Source organism: Temnothorax americanus, unplaced genomic scaffold (assembly GCF_048541705.1).
Source record: "Temnothorax americanus isolate GAGA-0224 unplaced genomic scaffold, ASM4854170v1 Scaffold7, whole genome shotgun sequence".
Taxonomy (NCBI): domain Eukaryota; kingdom Metazoa; phylum Arthropoda; class Insecta; order Hymenoptera; family Formicidae; genus Temnothorax; species Temnothorax americanus.
In genome coordinates, this window is record NW_027509792.1 from 3,686,522 (window position 1) to 3,714,356 (window position 27,835).

At 40.4% G+C, this 27,835-nt stretch overlaps 1 protein-coding gene across 9 annotated transcripts in view; it reads right to left on the minus strand.

Moving 5' to 3' along the window:
* LOC143906217 (uncharacterized) overlaps positions 1–27,835 on the minus strand; it is a 385,481-nt gene that overhangs the window by 194,309 nt on the left and 163,337 nt on the right. Inside the window, exons 1-2 of one of the 9 annotated variants that reach the window (XM_077422130.1) lie at positions 12,337–13,388; positions 12,125–12,178 (exon numbers count right to left, since the gene is read on the minus strand). The exons of 6 other annotated variants lie outside the window; for them this stretch is intronic. The gene's annotated coding sequence lies outside the window, so the exon portion shown is untranslated. Of the gene's footprint in view, positions 1–12,124; positions 13,389–22,926; positions 23,522–27,835 lie in introns of those variants that run through there. 2 more of the 9 variants (XM_077422131.1, XM_077422129.1) reach the window with 2 other exon arrangements.

The following is a 27,835-nucleotide window of genomic DNA, read 5'->3' on the forward strand; positions in this document are numbered from 1 at the left end:
AACGAAACTAAACGCGCAATCATGAAGCGAGAATTGCTGATTCACGTGAAGTGATAAAGGCGTGTAAAGGCGCACATTAACGTCTACGAGGCTCCCCAGGTTGTTTCATCCCGTTTCCTCGTCTCCACTATGCATTAAAAATTCACGCCGTATACTACAACGTTTACAGTTTTCAATCAGCCTCGTGAGTCGGCCAGCAAAACGATGTCCAAAGAAAAATGTTTAATGAAATATAAATCTTTGACCTTTGCTTTCCCGAGAAATAATAAAATAGTAATGTAATTCATATAACAGGTAGATTTGTAAAATTATCGAATGACATTTTACCTACGTAAAATCACTCCTTTCACACAAACAAAAATAATCGAACAAATATCTAATTACAGCGCTAAATGTCAGAACGTTGAAAATGTCGAAAATAATGGAATAAATATTAACTCCCTCCCTTTTTTCATTTGCCTAATAAGCATGAATTATGTGCTTCCAACTGTTGCGAATTTGAAAGTGGCACATATTATTCGTACGCATGTATCATGAGCCATAAAGTTAAGCGAGAGACACGTGGTACTGAAGGACATATGAGGGCTGAGAGAACCGCGTGTATACGCTACTTCATCTTTTTCCCGAAGAAACTACGAAGTTATACGCTATTCCAGCATACGGCGGGGAGAACGAGGCGCGTGAAATGGTTACACCAGCTGTTCGCCGAACCAGAGAGATATCTTGGCATATCAGTCTCTGTATAATGCAACGTGTGGCGTAAATGCCCTTACAAGTATACGTCTATACAGAGAACTGACTCCTGCGAGGTTTCCTCGACATTTTCAACAGAAAGATACTTCTATAAAAGGATATGTTACACAAGGTTGAATACAGCTACTGACCACACTCAATCGATTTAAATATATCTTGTAAATAATATATCTAAACACTACAATAGAACGTGATACAAAATAATTAGAAATATACAGTTACTGCTCGAATCTAATTAAATATCAAAAGATATATATATATATATATATATATATAAAAAGTATGTTTCGCTAATAACTCTCACATGGTCTCTGCGATAGATTAAAATTTATTCAACGTAAATAGCAGATGTAGGTACAATGAAAACGTCGAGTTGTCACTGCTTCTTAGAGACAAAACTACGAAAAAATGTTTCGTTAATATTTCGAGAATTCTTTCGCGAGAACAATTATATAAACAATCTCTGTTACGATAGACTAATTTAATTATTGCCGTCTTGTTGAAAAAAATTAATGGGAGATGATAAATTTAATGATTTAGTAACGACTATTTTCATAAATTTAGCAAATATCAATGTCAAGCAAATTTAATACCAAAAACAAATAAATTTGATAGTATCACTAGCACCGTAAATATCTTTAGTGACGCTTTCCACAACTGTGTTTCATAAATTTATGAAAATCCTGCGGCGCGTCGGGCATCTTCCCAACTTTGAGCGCGGCCAAGAGCCAAATTCCCTGCGGCGTTTAAAAAATCGTCCGCGATCGAGCGTTTGTATGTTCTATTCCGCGTAAATTGAAACATCGATCCTATGTAACGCGTCCCTTCCCGATAAATCTGATGGCCTCATCCTCAATCCTCACGCCCGAACGTAATATCGAATCTCATTCGGAAAATGCGCACGGAAAAAAAACATATCGAGCTAAAATATAATAACGCCACACACGTAGCATAGCGAAAAAACATAGGTTTCGATTACGGCCATTAGCATACATTTACGAATACCCGGCAATAACTTTCCGGCATGTGTGTGCGTGCCGCTGATAAATCATTCGCGTTATTCGGTATTGTAGTAAAACGTCCACCGTGCCGTAATTTTCCGCGTCGGATAGAGATATGTCATGTAACTGCGAGATACCTATCGATTAATGTCGTACCTAGCGAAGGGCAACATACCATACCTGCTCTGGTAAGGGAAAATATCGATTACATATAAAACAAAAATACTACACTGTAAATCCACGTGTGTTATTTCTACACGCATAAACGTTTCAAAATGACACATTTGACTGAAGCTCGTGCTACATGTTTTGTTGCGTGTTAAATTAACACATTTAATCGTATTAATACGTTTAACCGTGTTAAATGACGTCATGCATTTAAAACGGCAAGAAATGTGTAAGAAGAGCTTCAGTTAAAATAACACACTTGGATTTGCAGTGTAATGCAGTTTATGCTAATTCTCCGAAATCGTGCGATAAATCCCTTTCTCTTCTTTCTCAGTATGAAAGTAATATACAAAATCTTAGTTTGAGAAGTATAATAATTCTTGGAAATCTGCTTCTCGAGCAATCATTTATTAGATTTATTTTCGCAGATCACATCTAAAATCTTAGGTTCAATCACGTTTGAATTATTTTTAAAGACGATCCATTTACGATAAAGATATTCGTCAATGACTTAAATGCTAAGCAACTGTTCTCGATATATGCGTGCGAAAGAGGGTAATTCATTCAACATAACGGGAAAAATCGCGGGATTAGCGGAGGATATTAACGATGGGCTCAACTATCGTCCTTCTGAAGGGAGCTAACGACTTCGGGTGCCTCGAGAAAGACGCGGTATTTCGATAAGCCGGTGCGTTTAAATATCCATTGATCGACCGGCGAGGAAAAGGGGGGAGGGGAAAGAAGGAGGGTTTATATAGAGAAGTTTCCCATCGAAGTTCAATGGAAAGTACAGAGGCCGGGAAGCAAAAGTCGGCGGACAAGTCGGCGATGCGACGAGGCCGCATATTGCGTCAAAACCGGCAAAACTCGGAGGAAAGGGAGAGGATCCGGAAACTCGGACGGAGATGAGCATGGCGACATACGCGACCTGCCTCCGCGCGAATAAATTCCTCGTACGTGCTCCGAATCGCGGCGGAGGGATTCGCCGTGTTCTTCCCGCTTCCGGTCCGTATATGCGGAAGGTGACGGGACCGGTCGGGGACGGCGGAGAACGAATTTCGTGCTCGGTGACGGCGACAAGAAGGAGAAAAGAGAAGGAGAACCCGTTCGCCCTCTTCCTGACCCTTTCTTGTCATATACGCGAGTGTGCCAGGTCGTTCCCTACCGCGTCCGACACCCATGAGGAATATTGCAATCACGTGCCGGAGGAACAGGCAAGAGGAGGCGACGGCGCGGCGAAGGGAAGGCGGGGAAGGGCGCAAACTTCGGGCGTAAAGCGCCATTATGCGCCACGATATCTCGGCTTTTTGAGAAACGCCCGTCGAGGGAGTCGGTTATATGTATAAGGCAGGACATTTCGCTAAATGTATCGATATCTCGGAACTAGAACGACTAATATCGGTCTGCTCTGCGGTTTGCGAATTAGAAAGGGCGAATATTTATGGCCAAACTTATGCCTCTTTCGTAAGAAAAAAGATACAATTTTTGTTCCTCGAGTTTTGTTCCGAGAAAAAGTAGCGTTTCTGTCTCTTTCCACAAGTTTTACTAACTATTAAAAATAATATTAATCAAAATTTGATAATACTTGATAATGGATATCTACAACTAAAAAACGATGTTCGATTTCTGAAGTGTATTAGTCTTATCTAACGCGGTTTTCGCAATTCTGCGAGCGTTATCATCGCCAGCACCAATACGCCGAGAACCCATTGAATTGCGCGGTGCGGTGTCGAGATGGAAAGACCGCCGCCGTTGATTCGTTGCGGCTCCTCCGTGTATTTCTTATTTCTCTCACACATCCGCACCAAATAAAACTACCTTCATACCCCGCCAAAGTAAATAAAGCGTATTTCTTCTGGAAATGACAGGAAATTCAATAATCCTCGCAACGAGTGGCGAGGCGGTAGAACGCGGGGCGCGACGACGCGGCGCGGCGGCAGGACGAGAAGATTCTCAGAGACGCGGGAGAAGAGAGACGGAGGAAGGAAAGAGGTACCCGAGGGAGGAAAAACGAGCGAAAACGGAGACCGAGGTTACGCGTACTACGACTGCGATCGTACGACCTGCGCCTGAAGGATATACGTTTCTAGGAAGAAATGGAACACGATGCCTCCGTTTTCCGCAATCGCGGAACTTATAAAACGCTTAACGTCAAACGTCACCGTAAACAGAGAATATATGGAACACGCGCGTGCGGATTGTCGGATATTATATTTACCGTGCTCTTTTAGAGCTGCGCGATATGTTGCGCATCAGGATAGCGATAAGAGCAGTAAGACATATCTGCAGACGAACGTCTAAGAAATTATTTAAAGAGAGTGGAAAGAAGTCTATTCCTAATTTCTCTGGAATATATTGTAGGAGAATGTATCCTTCGCGACATTGTTATATCATTATTACTTCTTAAATTTAACGGAACACATATAACAATTACATATTATAAAATTAAATGCAACTGACATAAACGAGAAATCAAGTGTGCCAACAATAAATGCAAGTTCTACGTCGCGCAAGATCCGATAATCTGGAAAAAATATCCTCGACGATCGTCCTCTTTTGCGGAGCGAAGCGTAAATCGCCGAGGATTTCTTTCCGGAAACCAAGTGGCGCATCCTTCTTTTACAGTCAAAGGATCTAGAATTTTTTCATCCTTGCTTGACGTGAGACGATGAGACGAGGGAATGTAGAGCGGAATAAAGCGCGATTCGGCCAATCGCATCGCGAGAATAAAAATCTCATACATGTAAAAATATTCAATCGACGGGTCTAGCGTCTCCTCTGTACCTACGACGGCGGCGTTTCCGCTCGGTCCTCATCGGTGCGGTCTCTCTGTTTAGAATAGCCTCGAGAAAGAGGAAAATCCCTTTTTCTCATCGTGCCCTTTTTCACGCCCCACGGCCCGAAGTCCCTTCTCTTCCTTATGCTTTTCTTTGCTCAGCTTTCTTTAAACGTATAGGATTCCTCGCCTTTGTGCGAGATCTGATTATTTTATTAATAATAAAAGTAAAATAAGTTTCTCTGTGGTTTTATATAATTTGTTTGATAATCAGAGAGCACGCAAATGAAAATTTCATTTGCATCGCACCTATAGGTTTTTGAGCAGATTATTAATTCTATACTATTTCAAAAAATTACAGAACAATATACTACAATAGCATTAACTTTGTTGATTAGTAATGCCATAATCTATAAGTAAGATCTAGCCAAGGAGAAGAACCGATAGCAACAAAATGTCGATAAACGCATGAGTCGAATGGAAATTTCACGGTCCCGTTACACTTGTGTACAAGAACTAGAAAAAAATCTCAGTCTTTTTAGAATCACCTATCTATCTATATAAATTTACATGCATCAGCGAGAACGAATATGCGGCGGTCATTTGACGTGAATTAATTACATGTTATTCAACATTCGCGCCTTAAGAAAAGCATTCAAAGAACGTACGTGCACGCGTGAAAAGAATGCAAGTAAATTATTTTTATTCCTTCATGCAGCAGACAGTCAAAAATCCTGTCTGCTGATGTGTGAAGTGCACACTTTAGAAATACTTCGGACGCACGGTAAATGAAGTCGTTACGTCGAGAGCGTGCAAAACGTTCGGGAACGCGATTGTGCGCTTTAAATACCTTTATAATTGCGCTGTAATTTGCCGCTCACAACATAAATGCGATTAAAAATTTGCGTAACTTTAAAAGCCGTCGCAAAAAAAAAAAGAAATCGCGCGACGTAATTTAGCGGGCAGCCGACCCTGGGAGCATGCGCGAAACTGGTGACGCTCGGATAATATTCCGTAGTTTCTCGAGTTTCGCGAGAGAAAACGCGGGTGCCGCGGCTGCTTAAAAGCGTGTAATTAATGTTAACAACGTGGGTGGTAACGTGTCGAGTGATTTTTTTCAAAAGGTACAGAAACGACGCCGGGTTTTTAACAAATAATCGCGTAGGATAATATCGACCGCCAGACGAAGTATAATTTTCAAAAGCATACCCGAGGCTTAATTACCTCGTATATCTGCCGCAGGGGCTCCGTCGTGTATAATACGCGAACAGTAAATAAAATGCGAAACGAACGTCGCCCCTGGCGCGTTTCTGACAGGTCCGAACAATTCGCCCAGAAGAATGGATTTTCGTTTTTCGCGTCTTCGTCCTCAACGTCACCGTCCGTCTTACCCGTTACCCGTAACTTTATTGTAACGAGGGCTCGTTTGTCCACGTCAACTGTGCCGACCGGATTCCCGCTCGGAGAGAGAAGTAGTCGCGACTCGGCGCAAACCAGACGTAAGCTCATGCTTTCGGCGCCGACCTCATGAATCTTAGTCGCGTGTCGCCTACAAGCACGACTTTAGACGTAGATCATAGAGAGAAAGAGAGAGAGAAGGAGAGAGAAGACAAGACGCGCGATAATTCGCGACACAACGAGGCGTGCATTACGCTCCGGTCATTTCCGTAACTCAAAAAGGGAATCACTGTCGTACACCTCTCCATTGTTTCATTTAATAAACGCTATAGCCTGAAGCAAAGTCTTTTTAACGTCGTGTAGTCGTGTGTTAACATACGACATACATTCTATTAACATAATGACTTGGAATTGGTGGCTTTCAACCACGAAGAATTAATTTCATATTCTTACAATATGTCTTTCTTTCAATTTGCATTAATTTATGCAAAATGATTATCACGATATAATAACGATTTGACCTACATTGTCTATTCAATTTCATATTCTATTAATGGCGATAATAGATATATTTTATTATAAATAATAAAAATCATTAGTCCAATAGTATCAAGTAAGTTTATAGCTCGTCGTTAATAAACAAATGACTCTTAAGAAAAACAAAACCCACGAATTAACGGCATATGCATCTAACTTGGAAGATGACGAGTTTCAAAAATACGCATTTACACGTGTACGATTCGCATGTGCGAGTGCGACGAACAAAAGACACACATAGGCAAGAAAAATGGTGGGCGAGGGGAGACAGGCGCGCCCGACACGGTGACTCAATTCTTGGCACGAGATCGTGATGCGAGATTACCACATCGTGCCGTAACTCGGCGCATCCTTGTACCGAATGTCATCTACACGAGGAGATTTGGCCACGGGAGAGACGTACAAGAGAACCCGCCGTTGTATCGCGATACCACTGCGTCCCGGCTACGTCGATCGCGTGTCGCGAGGAACACACTTCGCCGCTTTAAAGCGATCCAAGAAAAACACGTCACGTCTCCCACGGGGGGTTGAAGCGAATTGATGTCGCGCCGAATTCTGAGCGCATATTCTACGCGTGCACAGACGAGAGCTGACGTGAATCCGCGCAACGCGCATTTGGCAAGCGCGGCTTAATTGCAAACGCAAGAATTGGAAGTTAATTATTTAGCCAAACGACAGCGACGCTTGGACCGCACAAATCGGTTTCGCAATTTATATGTTTTAATTGAAAGATTATTAATCTTTCAATTATTAATATATTATTAATATATTATTATTCTATCTAGTCAAAGCATTATATAAAAGGAATGGCATTACTTCCGTAAAACATTATACATGCAATACTTTCAACTCATCATTGAACTTTAGAAAAATGTCATGTGTGTATCATTTCCGGAAAATTAGTAGTGAAAATAGTTCTTCGAGAATGCTGTAGGTTGAGTCCAATATTTCTTAGATTTCGAACACTTTAAGAAATTGAGGCGATTACTTTTAAGGGGATGATATCGCTTCTTTGAAATATTAAATTAATGGCGCTACGTGGATGGATATACGTCTTCGATGGGGAGACACAAGACGTCTTAAGACGCGACCGTTCCATACCGGAAACTAAATTAAGCTTAAGATTAAGCTTACGGAGGATCTACCTAACCTAACTCAGTTATTGCCGCAGGTTATTTCTAAGATCATTTTTATTTTTACAACTACCTGATGTAACAGCTGGCTCGACAAAGTTGTGCATGGTTATGCGTAGACATTTCAGATATTTGTTTGTTAAATATCAACGAATAATATAATACGGTCACGGATATATATTTCAAATAACCATTTTGCAAAAACATTATAGAGTTTTAATGACCTAAAATACGGTATTAATATATCTATCATATATTTCGATAAAATATATATTAATAACATAATATTAATAATATAAAATGTGAGATAATCTTCATATAAAATTTGCAATAACGATGGAAACCAAGTGAAAAATATTTGCACTTGCAGAGATATTAGAAAAATTCATCGCTTCGTAATTCCATTTACGTGGGATTAAAATTCGGTTTTTATCACGTTCGAAGTTATGATAACAGTTAATGTGTGTAAAGCATACGCGGGGAAAACTATGTCGCAGATGTTCGCGACTACGAGAGACAATGACATTTTTACTATATGTTGCAGGGCAAATAATTTCCACGAACGTTGCAACGCCGGTCGATCAATTTTACTTGTTATTAGAGCGCGTCCGAGGAATATATTACATCCGCTATTTAATTGTTATTACATTTGCATTTCAACTTCCTCCTTTTCTTATCTTTTCTCTGTATTCAGTCCCTCTTCCCGATAGCAAGAAGAATCTTTAACATGACGATCGCGACACATTTGTTTGCAGATCTTGAAATCTCGTTTTGCCATTTCAATGCAACAAAGAACAGTTCGTCTGTCCTCGGATTCGACACTCGTCCGGCGATCTCATAAATCTCAATAATCTTCGAGTAAACGCGACCTCGTCATTAGTTATCGCTGGAAATCCAGGCTCAAAACTGTCAAGAGGTCGTAGCGATATATCGCGGCCGTACAAATATACTCGAGCGCGAAGCTGGCGGCACGAACGTCACGAACTCGACCGAAGTCACGGCTCTTCGTATTTCGATTAAATGTGATTTACCTGTACGAGCGTATATCGCGCCGCGAAATTAATACGTCCGACGCGATCGGATTTTGCCGGCGGCGTTAAAAATTGAGTTTCCACTACGAGAGCGGCGATCGGCGATTGCGCGCGTTTCGAAAGGTAACTCTGCGCGCGCTAGGTCGACGCGATCGATTGCTTTGCCGCCGCTTTTAGCGCATACACGCAAACATAGTAATTTAACCGGCTTATCAATTTTAATTTTAATTATTGGATAATTATTGCCGGTTTAATTATTGTAGTCATTTAACTATCAGCCATATAAACGAGGCTATTATTAGATATCGGTTACAAAACTCGAGAGCGTTTATAAATTTCACAATTTTATAACATTTCATAAATTGTCAAAATCCTCAAATATCGCATTAATATTATAATTTCAAAAGGTACCGGTTATATTAGACGAAGAAAGTTTGCGGAACTAGTAAATTATCTGCAACCTGACAAAGAATTGTTACCGCAATCGCTTCCACGCGTAGAGCTATTTCCGTGCCGTTCGTAACTTTTTAATTTTATAGATTACGCTAATGAAACAGAGTGATAAATATTTATCGTCATAGCGACTGTCATTATGCACTTATAAAAATATTAACTCGCAACTTGGAGTGTATCTTGAGCGCTTCAGGAAAAACTTTTTGCGCAGGGACATGAGAAACCAGTACACGGTTACACGACGATAACGTCTTTAACAACACTCCCGGGAGTAGTAGACAGGAACGCGAATATTCAGATGAATAAAGGGTAAGGCGAGCATCGGCAATATAAATAGAAATATATAGATGTATGCCAAGTAAACGAACAAAATAACCAACCAAGAGATTTCATTTCGCAATTAAAACAGCTGCATCGAATACTAATAAAAAAATCTTATTTTAATCAAAATTTATGCATTAAATAAAAATGTACCACAACATCATTATGATAGAAATTAAAGTAAAACGCAAGTACTTGTGTGTTCGGTACTAAACATATTAAACTAAAATAAAAACATATTAATTAATCGCCGCTTTTTTAATAAAATTTCGTATAACGATATTTTCAGAATATTTGAAAAATATTTTTCTAAGGCTCTACGAGCGAAAAACACGAGTCAAAAAAGTTAATGAGGAACGCGAACAGACAAATTGGTTATCTATCGGCCGCGGAACATCAGTTTTTCCCCTTCACCATAATAATGGAGGCTATTAAACGCACCGTGCCAGCAACACGTGCTGCCCCAGCAAAATTTTTCATCGCGAAATATGCCAAGTCAAATACGACCCTCCATCTACAAATGTCGAAGCGAAAAAACGCAAAGTTTACGTAAAGTTCATTAAATGTCCAAATGTTCATTAAAATATCAGTGTATTATAGATTCCGCGTAATTTTCACGTCAATATTGACTTTTTAATTCCACGTTTATCGTTGCATGATAGCATTTTGCATAATAAATATCTTAATTACGCATTACGAATACATATATACATTTATCCTGACCCGCGTCTCTTTCTTCGCCCTCAGTTAATTGCCCGTAATCGACAATGAATCATATCAAATTACTCTGCAAAATAGCTTTTAATTCACGAGTTTCGCGTTTCCTAGATAATGAGTTTCATATTACCTTTGCATTGTAACTCGCGAGAGGGATTTATTCGCGGAACAATAGCGGGGTGTACCTGTAGCGGCGATACTCCCATCGATTGCGGAACTGTAGAATGCATGGCCGAAAACATTGGGAATGCGTTTCGCGAGCTCGGAAACTATTCATCGAAATAACTGCGATTTATATCAGCTGAATCTCTTTGCTTATAACAACAGCGATTCGCCAAACAATGCGATTTTTCCTATGATTTATTTTTCGAGACTGACGAGCTGTAAAAATTGTTACTGTGCTGGGGATTGTTCAGTCGGAAAAAAAATATATTCAAATTTTAAGAAAACCCCAATTTTCCCTTTTTCAAGAAAGTACAAACATATTAACAAAGTGTGTACATAAAATATTTCATCTACCAATATCGCCGTATAATATTTGAATAGCGTATTCCGCGCAAAAATTAATTAGAAACGAAAATTCTAAAATGTCGAGATTGTAATTTAAAGTTATCTATCACGTAGAATGGTTACGCTCACTTCTAAACGCATATTTGGTATCAAATCTTTACAATTCGAATTATATTTCTTATGTTTCTTGTGTTCAGATATTACGTATTATAAAGATAATTTACATACAAATTTTTCCTGTATTACGATAGAATATTTATCGTCTCTCGTGTCATTTTGTTTCAAATAAAATAAAATTAAATATTTCATGGATGAATAAGTAGGCTATGAAAGATTAAAATAAAAAATGTAATTTATGCAAATAATAATAATTACTAGATCAATTTTCATTAAATAAATCAGTTAAAATATGCTACGTGATTATAATAAAATGTTTTCTGTCCGATTTATGCTTGTATCGCTCACATATAAAACTTGGATATTTTTGTTACTATGGTACTTTATGAGATATTTAACCTTGGATAGATATAGAAAGGCCAAACGCAAGTCTTGGATTTTAATTAAAAACTGTTTCAAAAAGAGAGAAAAGAGAAAATAAAGTAACGTATCTCTCTAAATATTATAATATTTTCCCTATGTTGTTTAAATATCAAGTTACTTTTATTACATTTAGATACAAAAGCATTTCTTCACCTTCGGTATTCGTCTTCAAAAATAAATACCACGAAGAAACTTCAGTAAAGTTATACATGTAAGATAAAAATACCAATATTTTATATATGTCTGTTATAGTTTTATTCAACTTCAATGTCTTTATCTTTATTTTTTACCATTTATCTATGCAGTAAATTCATAAAATCTTAAACTTAAGTAGGCATAACGTATTTGATATAAGATATCGAAATAAGATTGTTAATCATACGTTTGTCATATCACCTCGTGGTAATCTTAACCATCTCCTGAAAATCTTATCTGTATATAAAATGCATATGCATGGTAAAAAGTATAAATAATAAAAATACAATTTTCTGTTTCGAAAATCAGATCATTACCTATTACTTTTTATCAAGCATATTTTACCTACATAATAACTCTTTTTATTCGATCACACATCTCAGGGTTAAATGTATATTCTAATCTGTCATAGCCCTTCTATTTGAGGGCAATAAGTCTATGAGATTTTCTGTTTAAATTACAATATTTTTTTATACGTAAATATGTTTATATTCATCTTATATATAAGTATTCGATACCTGCAAATGTCACAAATTTATTACCTCTCAAGTCAAGATAAATAATTAAAATAAAACAATTTGTCAAACTCACATTTACGACGCGCAGCAGCGGAGATGTAACGCCAACGTCGCCAACTACATTGAACTGTAAAGTAAAAATATACTTTAATTAAGATATATCCAAGTAGCTTTCAAGATAATTATTAAAAAAAAAAAAAAAAAAAAAAAAACAATTGTTCCGCGCGTAACGTAATTAACGATTAATTCCATCAGCGTAATGAATAAGATAACAAACAAACTTACCCGGTGGTTGCTCCGCCGTCGCCCGATGCCTCTCCCCAGGCCTCCGCCTCCTCTCAGACTTCACCGTTGCTCGTTGTCTCTTCATTGGCAGTCACTTATTTACCACTCACTCGCGAAAATGCAACTCGAATCGCGCACCGATTGATACAGAATTGAGATGCGGCGACTCCAAAAAGGATACGATCTAATATCCACACGATAAATTCATCGCGTTCCGTGGAGAACAGAAATTATAACCTAACCTAACCCAATCGTCTGTCACCGGCGCACGCACGATACACATGATTCAGAAAACGCGCAAACATCGCGAAATACCTGTACGTGTTACTGTCGGACGATCGATACATCACGTCGCCGTTACTTAAATCGTTCAGAATCAGGCAATTCGCGCGCGTATATAATCCGAAAGCATCGGGCGTTCTCCTCTAACGGCATTTGTCGCGACCACGTCCCGAGAGATCTGCCATGCCGGGCGCCGGTTCGAGTCCCAAGTCCCGAGACTCGCCGAGCGCCCGCCCGGCGCCCGCCGTGCTCTGTGCTCCAGCCGTTATGAAATATTTAACACATTGCAAAAATAAATGATAATCGCGCGGACGGGATAACCGCGGAATAACCGCGCCCGCGTTTGGTATCTCGCATCTCGCGGCGCTCGTCGCCGTACTCCGGACTCCGGAACTCCGGACTCCGGGCCTGTCGCGGCGTCGCGACGAACGGAGTTGCACGAGTCTCTTTCTACAAATAACGAACTTATATCCGAAGGCAAACCAGAAACGCAACGCGCCGCGCTACTACGAGTACGAGATATCTATAAACGTCTGACAAATAAATCGCACGGATTTGCTCTGCGGATTGCGAAAGCGAATTAGCGCGCGGATCCGACTGGTTCAAGTAGCACTTGGAAGTCACTTAAAGAAAGGCCGCGATGTATTATAGGTTACCGAACACAATATCCATCTCGCTCGCGGGATTCGCGCCTTCGAGACGCATCGCGCCGACCGACAGTGGTTACTGGTTAACCCATTCGTAAGGAATTACCGTTTTGCATCTCGCAGACTTGACGCGACCACGTTCCGAGAGATAATGACGCACGGGAGAGCGGAGCGGTGCGCGCGGCAACACCTTTACGGCTCGAGTATCAACGACCGAATGGTATGGCGCGGCGACCTTGTTTACGCTATTGGCGCATTGGCCCGGCGTCGTGCGCCGCGGAAGCGAGCGCTCGCGCGCTCGGTGTTACCGCGTTTCAAACAAATTAACCGCCTACAAAAATATTTAACGTAAAATGGCATAAATAAGCGAATAATCCGTTTCTTATACATTTCGAATTGATTTCAACGAATGTGCTATTATCGCTTATTGAAATCTAACGTTCTTTTTAAAAGAGTACATTTTGCATTATTTTATATGTGAATTAATTTATTATTTTTGCCATATTTTGATATCCCGAGAAGATTAGAATAGCGATTTTAATCTTCTCGGAACATCAGGAATTTTATGGATGATTTTTAATAAACGAAAAAGATAAAACTGCAAATAGAATGTACAGATTTATTTCTTTGTCTGACAATAAGTTACGGAAATTAGATTTAATTTCATTGTTATCTTTGCTATATTTTTACACCCCGAAAGAATTAAAATAGTGATCTTGGAACATCGAGAATCTGTGGATGATTTTAATAAATCACGAAGATGAAATTATAAACCGCCGCGCTGCAAACGGAATATACAAACTTATTTCCTTATTTTTACTTGAAATTAGATTCAAATTTTTTTCGCCTCTTTACGGGCAAAAGTTTGAAAAAATAATAAATTATATCATTACTTCTTTTCAATCGAAAAATGGAGTTAAATTTTATTCTTCAAATATATATTATAGATGGAACATTAAATTTAATAATTCTTTTAAGTGGAGCAGTTATAATCAATGATTCAAATTTTCATTCATAAAAATTACACAATTTCCATTTAATAGCTAAACTTTGCTCATAAATTTCTTAATAAAATGATGCAATTAGTACTACGCGTAATAAATGCTACACACGCGGTAGCGTCTTTTCTAAAAATCTAACGAATAAAAAAATCAGCTGAGCAGCAGAAATCAATATTATTTAAGCACAAAATTGATGATAAATTCATTGTGTATAAAAACGCAATTAGAAACTTGAAAATACACATTCTACATATTTTATCATAATTCCAGCTCCAAGTGCTTATAACCCGAATGTTAATTGCAATATTTCTACATTAATATTTCAACTACAATTAATCTTTATAATACGTAACGATTAATAATAAAATATCGTTGTGGAATATGCTTGTGTACTAAATCAATTATATATTTCGCGATATTTCGTAGTTATTCTGATCGGTTTAACGCATTTTTTTTTATAAATTTCATAGATTTTCTAGATAGATTTTCATAGTTTCTGGATGAGTTATCTAGCACGTTCAAAATAGCCCTGATTTGCCTACACCACATCGGTGGGACAGATGTACCCCGCTGAGTCATTGGCGAGATTCTCTCTCGGCGTGCTTCGCGCCAATTTCCTTTTTATCCTCGAATACGCGACAATCGACGCGCGTAGCGGTAATTATGCACCAACGGCGGGTCGCGTCGTGGCGAGAGCGGTAATTCTCGTTGATGTAACGGTCGAATAAATCCGGAATAAAGTTTTGGCCGCCGTTCAAAAATAGACACTGATTTATGCGCCGAATGGCAAATATTACGCGAGAGACATAGTGGCCGCGCGCGCTATATGCCTACGAGACAATCTCGCGCCGCTGCCAATTCACGGATCGCCAGCGTTTAAAGTTACGCTTAAAATCCGTGATCAATCGCACTGCGAGTATTCGACAAAAAATTGTTTCCTCTTTACGAAAGTATTCCGCGACACGTCGTTTTGCAATCTCGTCTGCTTCACTTCCTTCACCGCATATACAATGTATATCGTGTAACGATGGAACGCTCGCGAATGTCTAGCATATATTTGCAGCATGGCAGTTAGCGATTAATACATCATAATGTATTATGACTTCTCCCATGCATATATATATCTTGTTGTTATATCTCATTGTTCCTCGCTCTAGGCGCCGTTTGCCAAAGAACGGCCCTCTCTTTCTCAAAGTATTACGGCGGCTTTCTCTCAGTCGCGATCAACGGTGCGATTTATCATGAGGCGGCCACTCGCAGGTTAATAACGTCACCCACGACGAAGACGAACTCGCATCAGTCACGGCTGCAGACGTTTCGCGCTTTCGGAAAATCACGGAGAATTCGCCATCGCCACCCCGGATTCCGTAGCCGTGATTTACATTGCTCTTAACGAAGATCGATGCCATGCGTACCGAGAGCGGGAAAACATACCTCGTATTCTTGATGTCCGCCACCACACCCAAAAGATGCGATGAGTTAATAATCTCGTAAAGTAAAATTAATTGGAAATGGAAAATACGACGAATTTTATTCCGTCATTTAGTCTGAAATAAAATAAACGAATAAAAATATAAATCATATCAAGATAAAATTTAAGTCCGACGTTTCATCTTGCCAAAATAGAATTTAATTCTTTAGGCAAGCAGTGATATTTCTGTGAGCGCTTCATTCTCACTAATTAACATTTTCACGAACATCTCGCATGCTTAGAAACATCTAAAATCTATAAATAGTCCAAGTTACGAATTATTTCATTTGCTAATCTAGATCAGCGCTATACATCGTTGTCACAACACGCTCCGTCTGTTCTCGCCTGTTCATATCGAGCGAACGCGATGATTGAGCGTAAACAGACGCGGCGCGAAAGCACGCCGCGTGCACAAATGCGGCCGTGGAAACGTGATACGTGTTACACACGTGGCTGAATCTCGCGTGGGCGAAATAACAGAATGTTCGCGCGTTGCCGCGTTTCTGCTCCTTTCTCAGCGCTCCTTTCTACACGCGCATCCTCTCCCTCGTCGCTCTAAAGGTCTATCCAGACAAACTTGCATAGGTGCATAACCATATGCATCGAGAAATGGATTGGTCTATTTCCTTATGCACATGCATATGGACCACGCACGTCTCTTATGCTTATGTTTATGCGCTATGCAAGTTTGTCTGGATTGACCTTTTAGGCCATTGCACACAAAATTGCATAGGCTGCAAGGCTGCATAAGCATAGCATAAGACCGCTGGACCAATGAGCATCCAGCATAAAGTCGCCATATTGATTTACATAAGATGCTCATTGGTCCAGCGGTCTTGTGCTATGCTTATGCAGCCTATGCAATTTTGTGTGCGATGACCTTTACGGTCTATCCAGGCAAACTTGCATAGCGCATAAACATATACGCATATAAGGAAATTGATTGGTCCACATATGACCTTTACGACCCTAATCGCGAATCCAAAGTACGCTATCCTCGACGCCATCGAACAAATTTGCAATTCACCACCGATCTCTGTTCAGATAAGACGACTCCACAGTACAAATGACAATTCTAGCCCGACTGGATACAAGCTCGTTCGTTCCGAGATATTGGGTATATAGCTCGTCCTCGAGAACGAAAGACGAGCGACATGAGGTCGCCGCGGGATGCAAATCGCTGATGATTACAAATTAAAATCGACCCTCGAGCCGGGCCCAGAGATCACGGGGCGACGAAGACGCGCGACCGGGAGCGCCTATTTCATTTTAGAAAATTTAAATTCAAATTCGGTAAAATACACAGGACGCCGAATCCGACAGGCCGCTTATATGTACTATATTATATACTCATATACATATGTATATATAGGTATATGTATATGTATATGTACATATATATGTATGTATAGGTGAGTTATGTACACAGATTCGGCGGCATGTCGCTGGCAGTGGCGGCGCACGACCGCGGAAAAAATCATAAAGTACACGAAATGCAAAATGCAAATGCCGCGCGACATTCACGAAAATGGGCAAAAAAGAAAAAGCAACGTATGCCATGTATATCCTGCGCGAAACGCGCGATGCATCGGAAGTCTGCGCCGCGTTACTTCCTAGTTGCATCCCTTATTTTTGTCCGCTATTTTTCCTTCTTTTTTTTTTTTAGTTAATAAACAGACGCGCGCACGCATGTGTGCACGCACGCGTTGGATTACGCGTGCGCCTGATAACCGGAATCTAGATTTCATTACCATAAAGCCTTCTCTCTGCATACCGATGCGGACTCTGTCGTTTACATTAATGCAGCCACGAGAACTAAACGTAATATATAAACCACACGAACGTGAGTATTTCTCTTCGGACGCAAAAAAAATAGCGTAAAAATATCCTGATGATATCCACCGACGCGGCTCACTCGGATTACTTAATTAACGACACATCGTAAGGCAACAAAATAACAAAATTTGTCTCTTCGTCAAAATTACGATGTTGTCGTCGTAATGTCAGAACTACATTGTTTTAATTCTGTGCGGATTACGACGCCGCGACGTAATTTTACAACTAAAGTTATATGCGTCACGGCTCCTCAGAGTTAAATCACTATTTTGCCAAAAAAGAACGTTATAATTTTAACTTGAAAAGAACGCCTGATTCCGGAAGACCGTAAATCCATCAGAATTATAACGCTAACAATAGAGCCAAGTGCCGTAATCCTAATATACGACGTATTCGCGGAGGCGCGCACTTCCATCATCGAAAGCCATCGTCCGGATCGGTCTGACACGCTCTCGCAGAGACGCGACATTGTTCGAAACAGGAATTCGAAACACGTGGTGGGTATGCAGTCGCGGTCGTGATCGCAGTCGCGGCAGTGGCGAGTGGAAAGTGACTTATCGTGTCGGACGATCATGAAAATGCACAAGGACGTAACGCGCGAAATGTACGGCCGGCACCCGGCATCGACCAGATTCGAGGTTTAACTTCCGCGTTGAAATCTCGCCGCGGCTGATATAACGCGTGAAAGCGGGCGTCGTGAAGCATCTCGCCGTGTCGTGTTCAAGTTCTACGAGGTACAATTGACGGAACAAAGCTGTGTCAATTCATATCCTGTGATTATTTTTAACTAATAATAATTACAAAGAAATGTATAATTACGTTGAGAACATTTGTCATAACTTGCACGTCTTTCGCTTGCATAATTATATAAACCTTCTCAATCTGTCATAATAACAAAAAATTCGTAATTTTAGAATCATAATACATGTACGAGTTTAGATATTATAAAAGAATGTAGCTATTTTTTATTCCTAAATGTTATTACTTATCGATGCATTTTATTTCAGCTCTAAACGAAATTGGAATCAAGAGCGAGAACTTGTCTAAAGCAATAACTTCTTTGTTTATTGCAGCATATTCGGGAAGAGTCTGCTGCTAAACCGTAATGCAGTTTTCACATTGAAATCGCTCTCGAGCTGGCATAACACGTGACAGCACGGTAGTAAAACATTTCGCGGTATCGCGTTTAAGCTCGGCGAGGCGCGGCGTGCTACGTAATTCGCATTAATTCGTGGTTTACGCCGCGATAGAAATAATTTTATCGAATGCAGCTATGTACTAGCAGGAAGAGATAACGTTTATAAATGAGTAATATCAACAACTTGAAATATAATTCTTGACCTATATCGCCTTGGCATACAAAACTAACACGATTGTCGGTGTCCTAAAGGTTTTGCTCTAAAAATTTTGTCCTAAGCCTTTGTCAAAAAAATACTCTTAATAATTAATAAAACGATAAAAGTTCAAGTAAAAGAAATATCTAGTAAATATATATAACTATGTGATATTTTGTATATCATATGAATCGTTAAATATTTTAAACAATAAAATGTACAGACGTGTCGTCCGAACACGTGCGACTATTCTCCAAGTCCACAATTATACTAACTGCAATCACGTTGACTTTTTACTAATGAACGACAAGCGACAATGTATCTTGGCATACGAAGAAGACACTTGGCAACGACATTGGAATACCAAGAATACATTATAACTAATTCTTTGCGGATTAAACTGACGTGATCTCAGTGATATCTCTAGAAATCTAATCTTATCTTAAAATTAGAATTTTAAGATAATAATGTTATTCATTTTATAACTAATTATAGTTCTTTGAATAAATCACTAAAGTATTGTCAGAATTAATTAATAAGTAAAATAAATTAATAAGGTGATTTGATTATACAACTGTAATAGAATATCAAATCAAGATTTTGATATAAAATCTTCCATGTTGAGCAAAACTCTATCCATATACTTTAATATATAATTTTAATTTGTTATATTTTTTTCATACAAGAATCACACAGTAAAAATATAAAAATTTCCCAAATGCAACCGTTGATAACGCGTTGGAAACCAATTTCCATAATCCAACATACGATTTTCACGCACCTAACATATTAACTGTTCTTTCCATAAATTAGACGAGGTTTTCGAATTTTATATTTTATTCACAAAATATAATTACCTGTTTTACATTTTCATCCGCGAAAGATAATTACCCATTTTACATTTTCATCCACAAAATATATATACATATTTTACATTTTCATTTGCAAAATACATTTACATATTTTACCCTCCTATCCGTAAACTGTATTTACATATTATGAAAAGATACGTGTATTATATGTCTCTTCGTAACTATCTGACACAAGTTTCCGATGCAAACAACACGCGTTGAGTTTTAGCTTTGACAACGTAGAGGGACGAATCTCTGAATGAAGAGAAAGCGAGCAGGGAGAAAGGAAAGTCGGACGGAAAGAGCTTTCGCAAATTCGAACCATATGGAAGATCGTAAAGGGGCGACGACTCCGGTCGCCCCCGCGATTCGGCAAATGGATATTACTGACTGGGTCTTATGTCCTGCTAGCTGTCAGTAGTCGACGTTCGTGTACAAACAGAGAGAAACGAGACAGGGAGGAAACGAGCGGCGAGGGTGAGAGGCGGAGAGCACCGAGGGAAGATACGAGGGGAACGAGGCGAGGTTAATGGAGTGGAAACAAATTTAAAAATTCCCCCTGCAGGGTTGACTCCCCGTGCGGTTGTGAGCTCGCGCAGCAACCCGCGGATATGCGCGCCGGCGCATAGGTAACTGTAAATGCAAGTTACGGCGGAGGTAACTATGTATTTACGGACCTACGTATACGCGAGAAACAAACAAGCCGAGAAACGTTTCATATACACGTAGACTTTCGCTTCTCGCCGGTTCTCTCGAGGAACACGGTATCGCCTTGTCTTCGTTTCGCCGCGCAAACAATCTTCCGGCACGAGCGTTACCGCGCGATAACGACGACGACGACGACGACGATGACGACGACGACGCTGTTGCCCGAGAAAATTGCATTCGTAAGTATTATCGCGCGCACACGCGACGTGTTTTCGGAGGTGGATCGTAATAAGCCGCGGGCATGTCGAGACGCAAAACCGGAAATGCTACGTCGGTTCCAAGGAACGACAGCGAACGTGTGGTAACAACGACACAAAATTGCACTGTGCATTTGTCGCAGTACCGTTGTATGACATCAGACGGGTTATCGTATCGGGGATTTCATCCTGGAACAATTCCACGACGAAAGCAAGTCTCAATAATGGAACAGAAATAACTTGCTGACTCTGGCGATTCGAAGTCGATCTATTTTTTGTCTTAAAATATTGTAAATTAATAATCTCTACAGATCACGCTTTAAAATAAAATGTCAAAAAACTATATAAGAAACGTATTATACTTTTATATTTTTTCAAAGATACTTGTGCGTAATTTGAAATTTCTCTGAAACATTTTTTAAACACTCTATATGACTTTCACCAGAAGCTGCTTCACCAGTAAGAAAATCAGAAGCAAAATGCTTTAAAACTTCATTATAATGTAATTCCAACAATCCTCGCATTCCATGAATACTCGGTTCCAGAAAGAATCCACCAAATGTTTATAAGGAACGTTAAAAACGCACTCTGCTCGCTAAAAATGTACAAACGACGCGACCAAAATTCGTTTCCAGTATCAGTCGCTGCACCGAATAAATTCTCAGAGGAAAGGAAGATTAAAGGGGGGAGAGAAAGAAAAAGAGAACGGAAGTGGAAAGGATTATGCCATCTTCATTCTCCTACGAGGAGACAAATGGAAGACGGAGAAAATAGAGTTTGCGCGAAGGGATGCAGAGAGGCAGAATGAATATTCGTCGATCGGTAGTGAGAACAGTGTGTTGCACGCGCGGCGCGCCGTATCGATGCAGCCTCGCAGCCATGCCAGGTTTAATATAAAACGATTTTACAAACAGAATAAAAAATCCATTAATCGCTTGCGATTGGACCGTCGCGAGGCTACAGGCAGATGATGTATAGGGCGGTCCGCGGCTTAACGTACAATAAAAGACTCTCACGGGGGCGTCGGCGATAGGTCACGGTCTACCATCGTTGCTCCTATCGTTATTGCGTATATATATTATTCGACCATCCTGAGAGCGAACGACAAGGGACCGCCGAAATACATATTGTAACGATCCAGAGAATCTCGGGAAAAAACTAACTATATATACGGGTATATTATACTGACGATGACGCTTAATCCTTGAATGTCTAGCTACAGTTCTTTTTTCTCTATATATCGGATATTTTAAAAATCCGTCTAAATTTAATTTCAGTTTTCTAAACTAAACTACAGAAGAGAGATTCTTTATATATACATATTATATTGAATGAGATAGAAATTAAACTATATAAATAATTTTTTATTATGTTCAGGAATTGAATTTCTTTTAACATTACGTAAAGTTTTAAGCAATCAAAGATTCTTGGTTTACTTTCTGCTTAAAGGCTGTGGTATATAGTGACGTAAAACGTGCTATTTTTAATACTTAAAGATATTGTGATAGATATCTCTCATCTCAAGATTATCCTTATTCCCGGTCCGTATGCATAAGTTAAACATCGCATCTGGAGCAGACCCGCATCAAAGGAAAGCTATATGTTTTATCGGCGCGATAAAACACGGCGTGGCCGCATACGAAAGAGGTTCTTGGAGCAGAAAAGGGACGATCGCTGACCGGACAGAGTGGAGTCAGGGGAACGACATTGTAGGTCCCGGCAGGCACAGCCAGGAAGCACATTACGCGCCAAAATGTATAAGACTTGGAAAAGCATAACGGTTGTTTTGGTGGAGGTTATTTTCCGGACGGGCGATCTCGTCGACCCAGTGTACTTCGGGGAGACACTACCCTCTCGCTTAAGAAGACGTTACGCCGGCCCTTCTGTAGGGTGCGCGGGTCATACGGTAGGGCACATCGCGCGTTTATTAGACAAATATGTCCGGTCTTATCCCTCGATTACCATTTGGGTAAAATACAAACGTCGTTCGTGCTGACTATGTATTATTCTCAGCAAAGTTTAAGTCTATAATAAGATAAACGATAGCAGCGAGACTATTTTGCTGGAAAACGTAGTAGAAAAAATCTTATAATAGATTGTAATCTCTTATTTCGAGTTAAGTAATACATACTTAATAAAATATCACCATCTCATTCAATAAAAATTGTATTAAAAAAAATGTAGACAAAATAAATTCAAGTACCTAAATGATTAATCGTAATTGTAAATTAAAAAATGCAATTTTTACGACGAGAATACTCACGTCGTATCTTTCAATCTCCCATCATATCCAGGATTCTCCCAATGACACCGTACAACTCGAAATAAGAATCGGGTGGGTGGACTAACGCTTGACTGATCGCGGGAATGACGAAAAAGAAAACGCCACGTGTCCTCTGGGCTCTGGGTGATGGTGTAATGACAGATCGTGGTGATATAAGTGGAAGAGACAGAACACCGAGGAACGACCCCGACAATCCCACACACTCGTTCCCGTTAAGAAAGTCGTCTCGATGGAATCCACATCGCGCGTTCACTACACGTCATCCACATTTTGCGAATCTAATAGCGTTTTTCACTGGCAGAACTGGTGCGCACTCAGTGCACATTAAAGCCGTTGTACACTGATTTAGTCTCTAATATTTAAAGTAAAATGCAAATATTTTGACTGATAAAATACTCAGTACATATTTTACCAAATAGTGCAATAAAGAATATTGAGGATTTCATGATTTAACCCGATTATATTAAACATACACTTTACGTTGGTTTGTGTACGACGGCTTTAATGTGCACTGAGTGCGCACCGGCTCTGCCAGTGAAAAACGCTATAAGTTTCCTCATCGATGTGCGTCGATTCGCTTCGTCACAGTCTCACGACGACACGCGATATTCCGATCCAACGCGGTCGATGATATCATAAGGTATATTAAGACGTTATTGACGCGTCAGTGTTTTCCGCGAGCGCATCGTCGCGAATCAGACATTGCGTGCAATTCTGTTTGCTTTTGGGTTACGCAACATTGTCGTGATGTCGACGGCATATACAGCATATACAGAACTCGGCTGTGTATATGTTCATAAGAGACACTCACAAACCTCAAAAGAGAAGCACTTACCTCTTTGAAAATAAAGCAAAAATGTTCGAACGGATACGTATGGAAAGAAATCTACCTTTTTATGTAATCGTCATAAAAAAATACATTCTTTTGAATTATTATAATTTTCTTTATCTATTTTAACCTAATAATATTCAATTTTTTGATCATGATTTAATATTCGATCTTTTGAAAAAAATATATCCCTGTATATCGTGCCTTCATATAAAAAACCTGATAACATCAAACATATCAAATATACTATTTTATAGCAAATTTTATAATGTTACATATTTACATCGATGACGGAACTAAACTGTTATATTCGACTTCTTCACTCATTGCAGCTAAATGAAGCGGTATACATTTGTAGAACGCGGCTATGATTTATTACTGGGTGATGCGTCATATTCTGTTCCATTAAGCCCGTATCAGACTATCGACTGCGAAGACCGACCCGACTGCCGATCGCGACTGCCGACTCACATTTAGCCAATAGACCATGGTCTATTGGCTAGATGTGAGTCGGCAGTCGCGATCGGCAGTCGGGTCGGCCTTCGCAGTCGGTAGTCTGATACGGGCTTTAGGCGCGCAACCCGGCGACTACATGAACAATTAACGACAGAATAATCGGTGATAAGAGTCACGAACGCTCGCACGCACGCAGTCAGACAGACACAGCCTTGACGAGCAGTGGACATCCGTTTAACTTTGTGTATAGCCCACGCACGCGTGTATTTCGGTGCACGCGTTTGTTGAACGTTAGTCACTCGATACAGAAAGAGAGAGAAAGAGAGCAAAAAAAGAGAAGGCAAAAAAGAGAGAGAGAAAGGTCTCAGCTTTTATACATCGGTGACGACGGATAAAAAAATATCAATATCCATCGTCTTCCACTTGGACGTTGCCAATGATGGAGGGAATTTTTTCGCACGCACTGCAGAGTTGTTTTCTCTTTATCTCCGCTCTTTCAACGCGGTTAACGACGCGCAGCAGCTGTCGACAATCACTGGAATGGCCGACCTTGTGATGTCCGCGCGAATATACGGACAGTTAAAATCGCGACGGTAAGTTAGATGAGCGCGCGGCTGCGGACGTCGCTTTTAACTCGCGTGCGACGATGCGGCGATCGGAGCGACTTGGGGATATTACGTACCTGCGCTTCTCGGAAGTGACCTCGTCATTCCATAAAAGACGCGAGGAATGATTTAATGGACGCTAAATGCGCGAGCAATAAAACCGACAGATGGAAAATGCAGCGCCTTATATATATAATACCGTAATAACCGAGTAACATATTATATAATCTCCAATAAAACTATTAAAGAGGGTCATGCCTTTTTCTCGTTAATTCTGATATGTTTAAATGTTTTTAAACCAAAATATAACGAACGCAAGCGCAGCTTTTAGATTTTGTGCTCTCAAATATCCATATATAATTCTGCGTTTTGCATCTAAAAGACGTATCTTGTCATGTCCATCCGCTTCTCGATTCCATCGAGAGGCTCTGATGCGCTTCACTTCACCGATGCACGTATCCGTATTCCATTCCACTCCGCAGCGCGTCGTCGGGCAACAAAGTCAACAGCATTATGGCAATGGCATTAGCCAGGTGCGTCCGTTCCGGTCGAGATAATAAATCCCGCTGCTGTTCCGGATCCGCGACGTCGAGGAATGGTCGGACGCGCACTCTTCTCCTTTCCTCTTTCTTTCTCGCGAAAGAAAACGATGTCGGTGATGTCGGCGGCGCAATTCACCTCGCAAACCTCCCGGCTCCACCCGCGGAGTTCGACGTACGGGATAATATAGAGGCGGAGGGAGATTCGCCCTCTCCCGAACGGATCTTGCACCTGGGTCCATCCCTCGAGACCGCCGGCGGTCGATTTCGCGTGCGCGAGAGGTAGAATCGACGGCGATCTATCTATGCCTTAATTGTCCGCGTACACAGAACCAACCATTTACGATGTCGTTGCCTCGCGCATCCCCGAATAATTTACAAGTCCAATACATCGGATTTTTCTACGAAAGCTCGAGCAATTGTTTTCGCAATTTTAGAAACTGCGAAGCGAATTGTGATCGCCCCCTCTTAAATCACCATGACCATTCCGCACAGTAAAATCTAAGTATTTAATCTACGATGATTTAGTATTCATATTTGGACTGCTGTAAAATATGTACGATATACGTTCTAAATAAATTTAGAACCTAATCTTTAACAATAATTTCAAAGAATATTTCACTATAGACGTATGGTGACTTATGAAGATCACCATTTAAAGATCGTGTTTAAAGAAAAGATTAATCGCATTCTTTTGCAATCACTTTGAAGATATCGTCGGCGCAAAGCCGGTCCGCGCCGCGTGAAAAACTAAACTCGTTCGAAAAAAAATGGTCGAGAAGAGCGACGTGGCGTGTCAGGCAGTGTCGCGTCACGTCACTTCAAGTTATGTTTCGTCACGTCATTTCAGAAAATATAGCACGGCGATTCTCGCCTATACGGAAATGGATATTTAGCGGAACGAAACAGCGTGGCCTGACCGAGTTTCTTCGTCGCATTAGTCGTACATATACGTTTTCACGCAATAACGAAATAATATATTGCACATGACAAGAAGTAAAACGCGCGATCACTCATCTATTCTGTGTATTGCACGTTATAAAGTTGGCACGTCGAAAATGCAAAAGTCTTTTCTTTTTCTTGAAGAAATTTAGCGTCGACCTTTCTTTAATAACTGGATATTTATAGAATTCCAGCATCTTTTCGCAAACTGCGCGAATTCGTCGTTGCTACATATTCGGTGTGTATCGAGCACTTCGAATTTCAGGATCGATCGAAGCTAGCGAAATGCGTTCTTTCCTCTCTCCCTGTGCGACTTTCACGACGCAAATTTAGAATAACCTCGGAAAATGCAACGTCTCCAGGAGTGCACTCTGAATATAATATAACTCCCCGCGGCGGAGAGAAGCTTTTCTCCTACTCCGACGAACCGACATCTGACTTCTCGTATGTATCACAAAAGAGAGAGAGAGAGCTGCGCCGGAAGCCCCGTGTGTGCTCGTGAGGCTCGCGGGCAGATTTCCGTGTGGCGCTTCGTTTGAAGTGGTCCCGAATCCCGCATTACGACAGTCAGTTTCGGTCCAGCCTCGCGTAAAGTTCAGCACGATGTACGCAGATGCGCCCGGTTTATCAACTACATACGGCTACTTACAAATACAGCGCGTAATGTTCCGAAGCTTAGCCCGTATTCGCCTGCGTAGAAAAACTAATCCTCCGAACACACCATCTACGGCCCCTTACCTAATTTGAAAGTCATACCAATTTGAGTCTGAATATCGATCGATATACTGCATAATCTCGCAAAGTGTAAAAAAAAATTTATAAATAATAAAATAGCCACAAAGATCTCGATAAGTTAATACTCATAAAATAAAATATATGCTACAAGAAAATGATCTGTATACAAACTTATTTCAATTATCGATTAAACTAAATTTTAGGACAACTCTTTTGCATTTCTCCAGCTTTGTAATTTTATCAAACAAACAGTGTTGCTCGTGACGTTAAACTAAGGGATGTATAGCAACGAGAAGAAGAAGAGTGCAGACAGATGAAGTCTGGAGTGAGATACATCATCCGCGAGAACCATTCCGACATACATCTCCGCAATTATAGAATAATTTCTCGTAATTCCGTAATTAGTATTTCTTGTTACTCCATCCGTGTGTGTCAACCAACTAAAGGAAAGCTTGTTACAAGCTGACTTGGATATACCTTTATTCTACGCCCGTGATATACGTTCGGAAACTTTTCGGAGGTAGGCTACAGTAATTCAGCTGATGTACATTATGCATACAGTACGCATCTCTCGCACGGCTAGCAAAGCTCGACCAAACGACGTCGCCGCTGATGCGCGATGCAGCTTGCGTAACGCACGCCGCAACGCCACGCCGGCTGACCCACATGCGTGGTCTTTATTTAAACTGGTTTCCTCCTCGGCGTCCTTTAGACCCGACTTTCGTCTGTGCTCCGGTCGCCGGGTCACCGGATTCCGGCGCGTCATTTTCCGCGAGACCGCA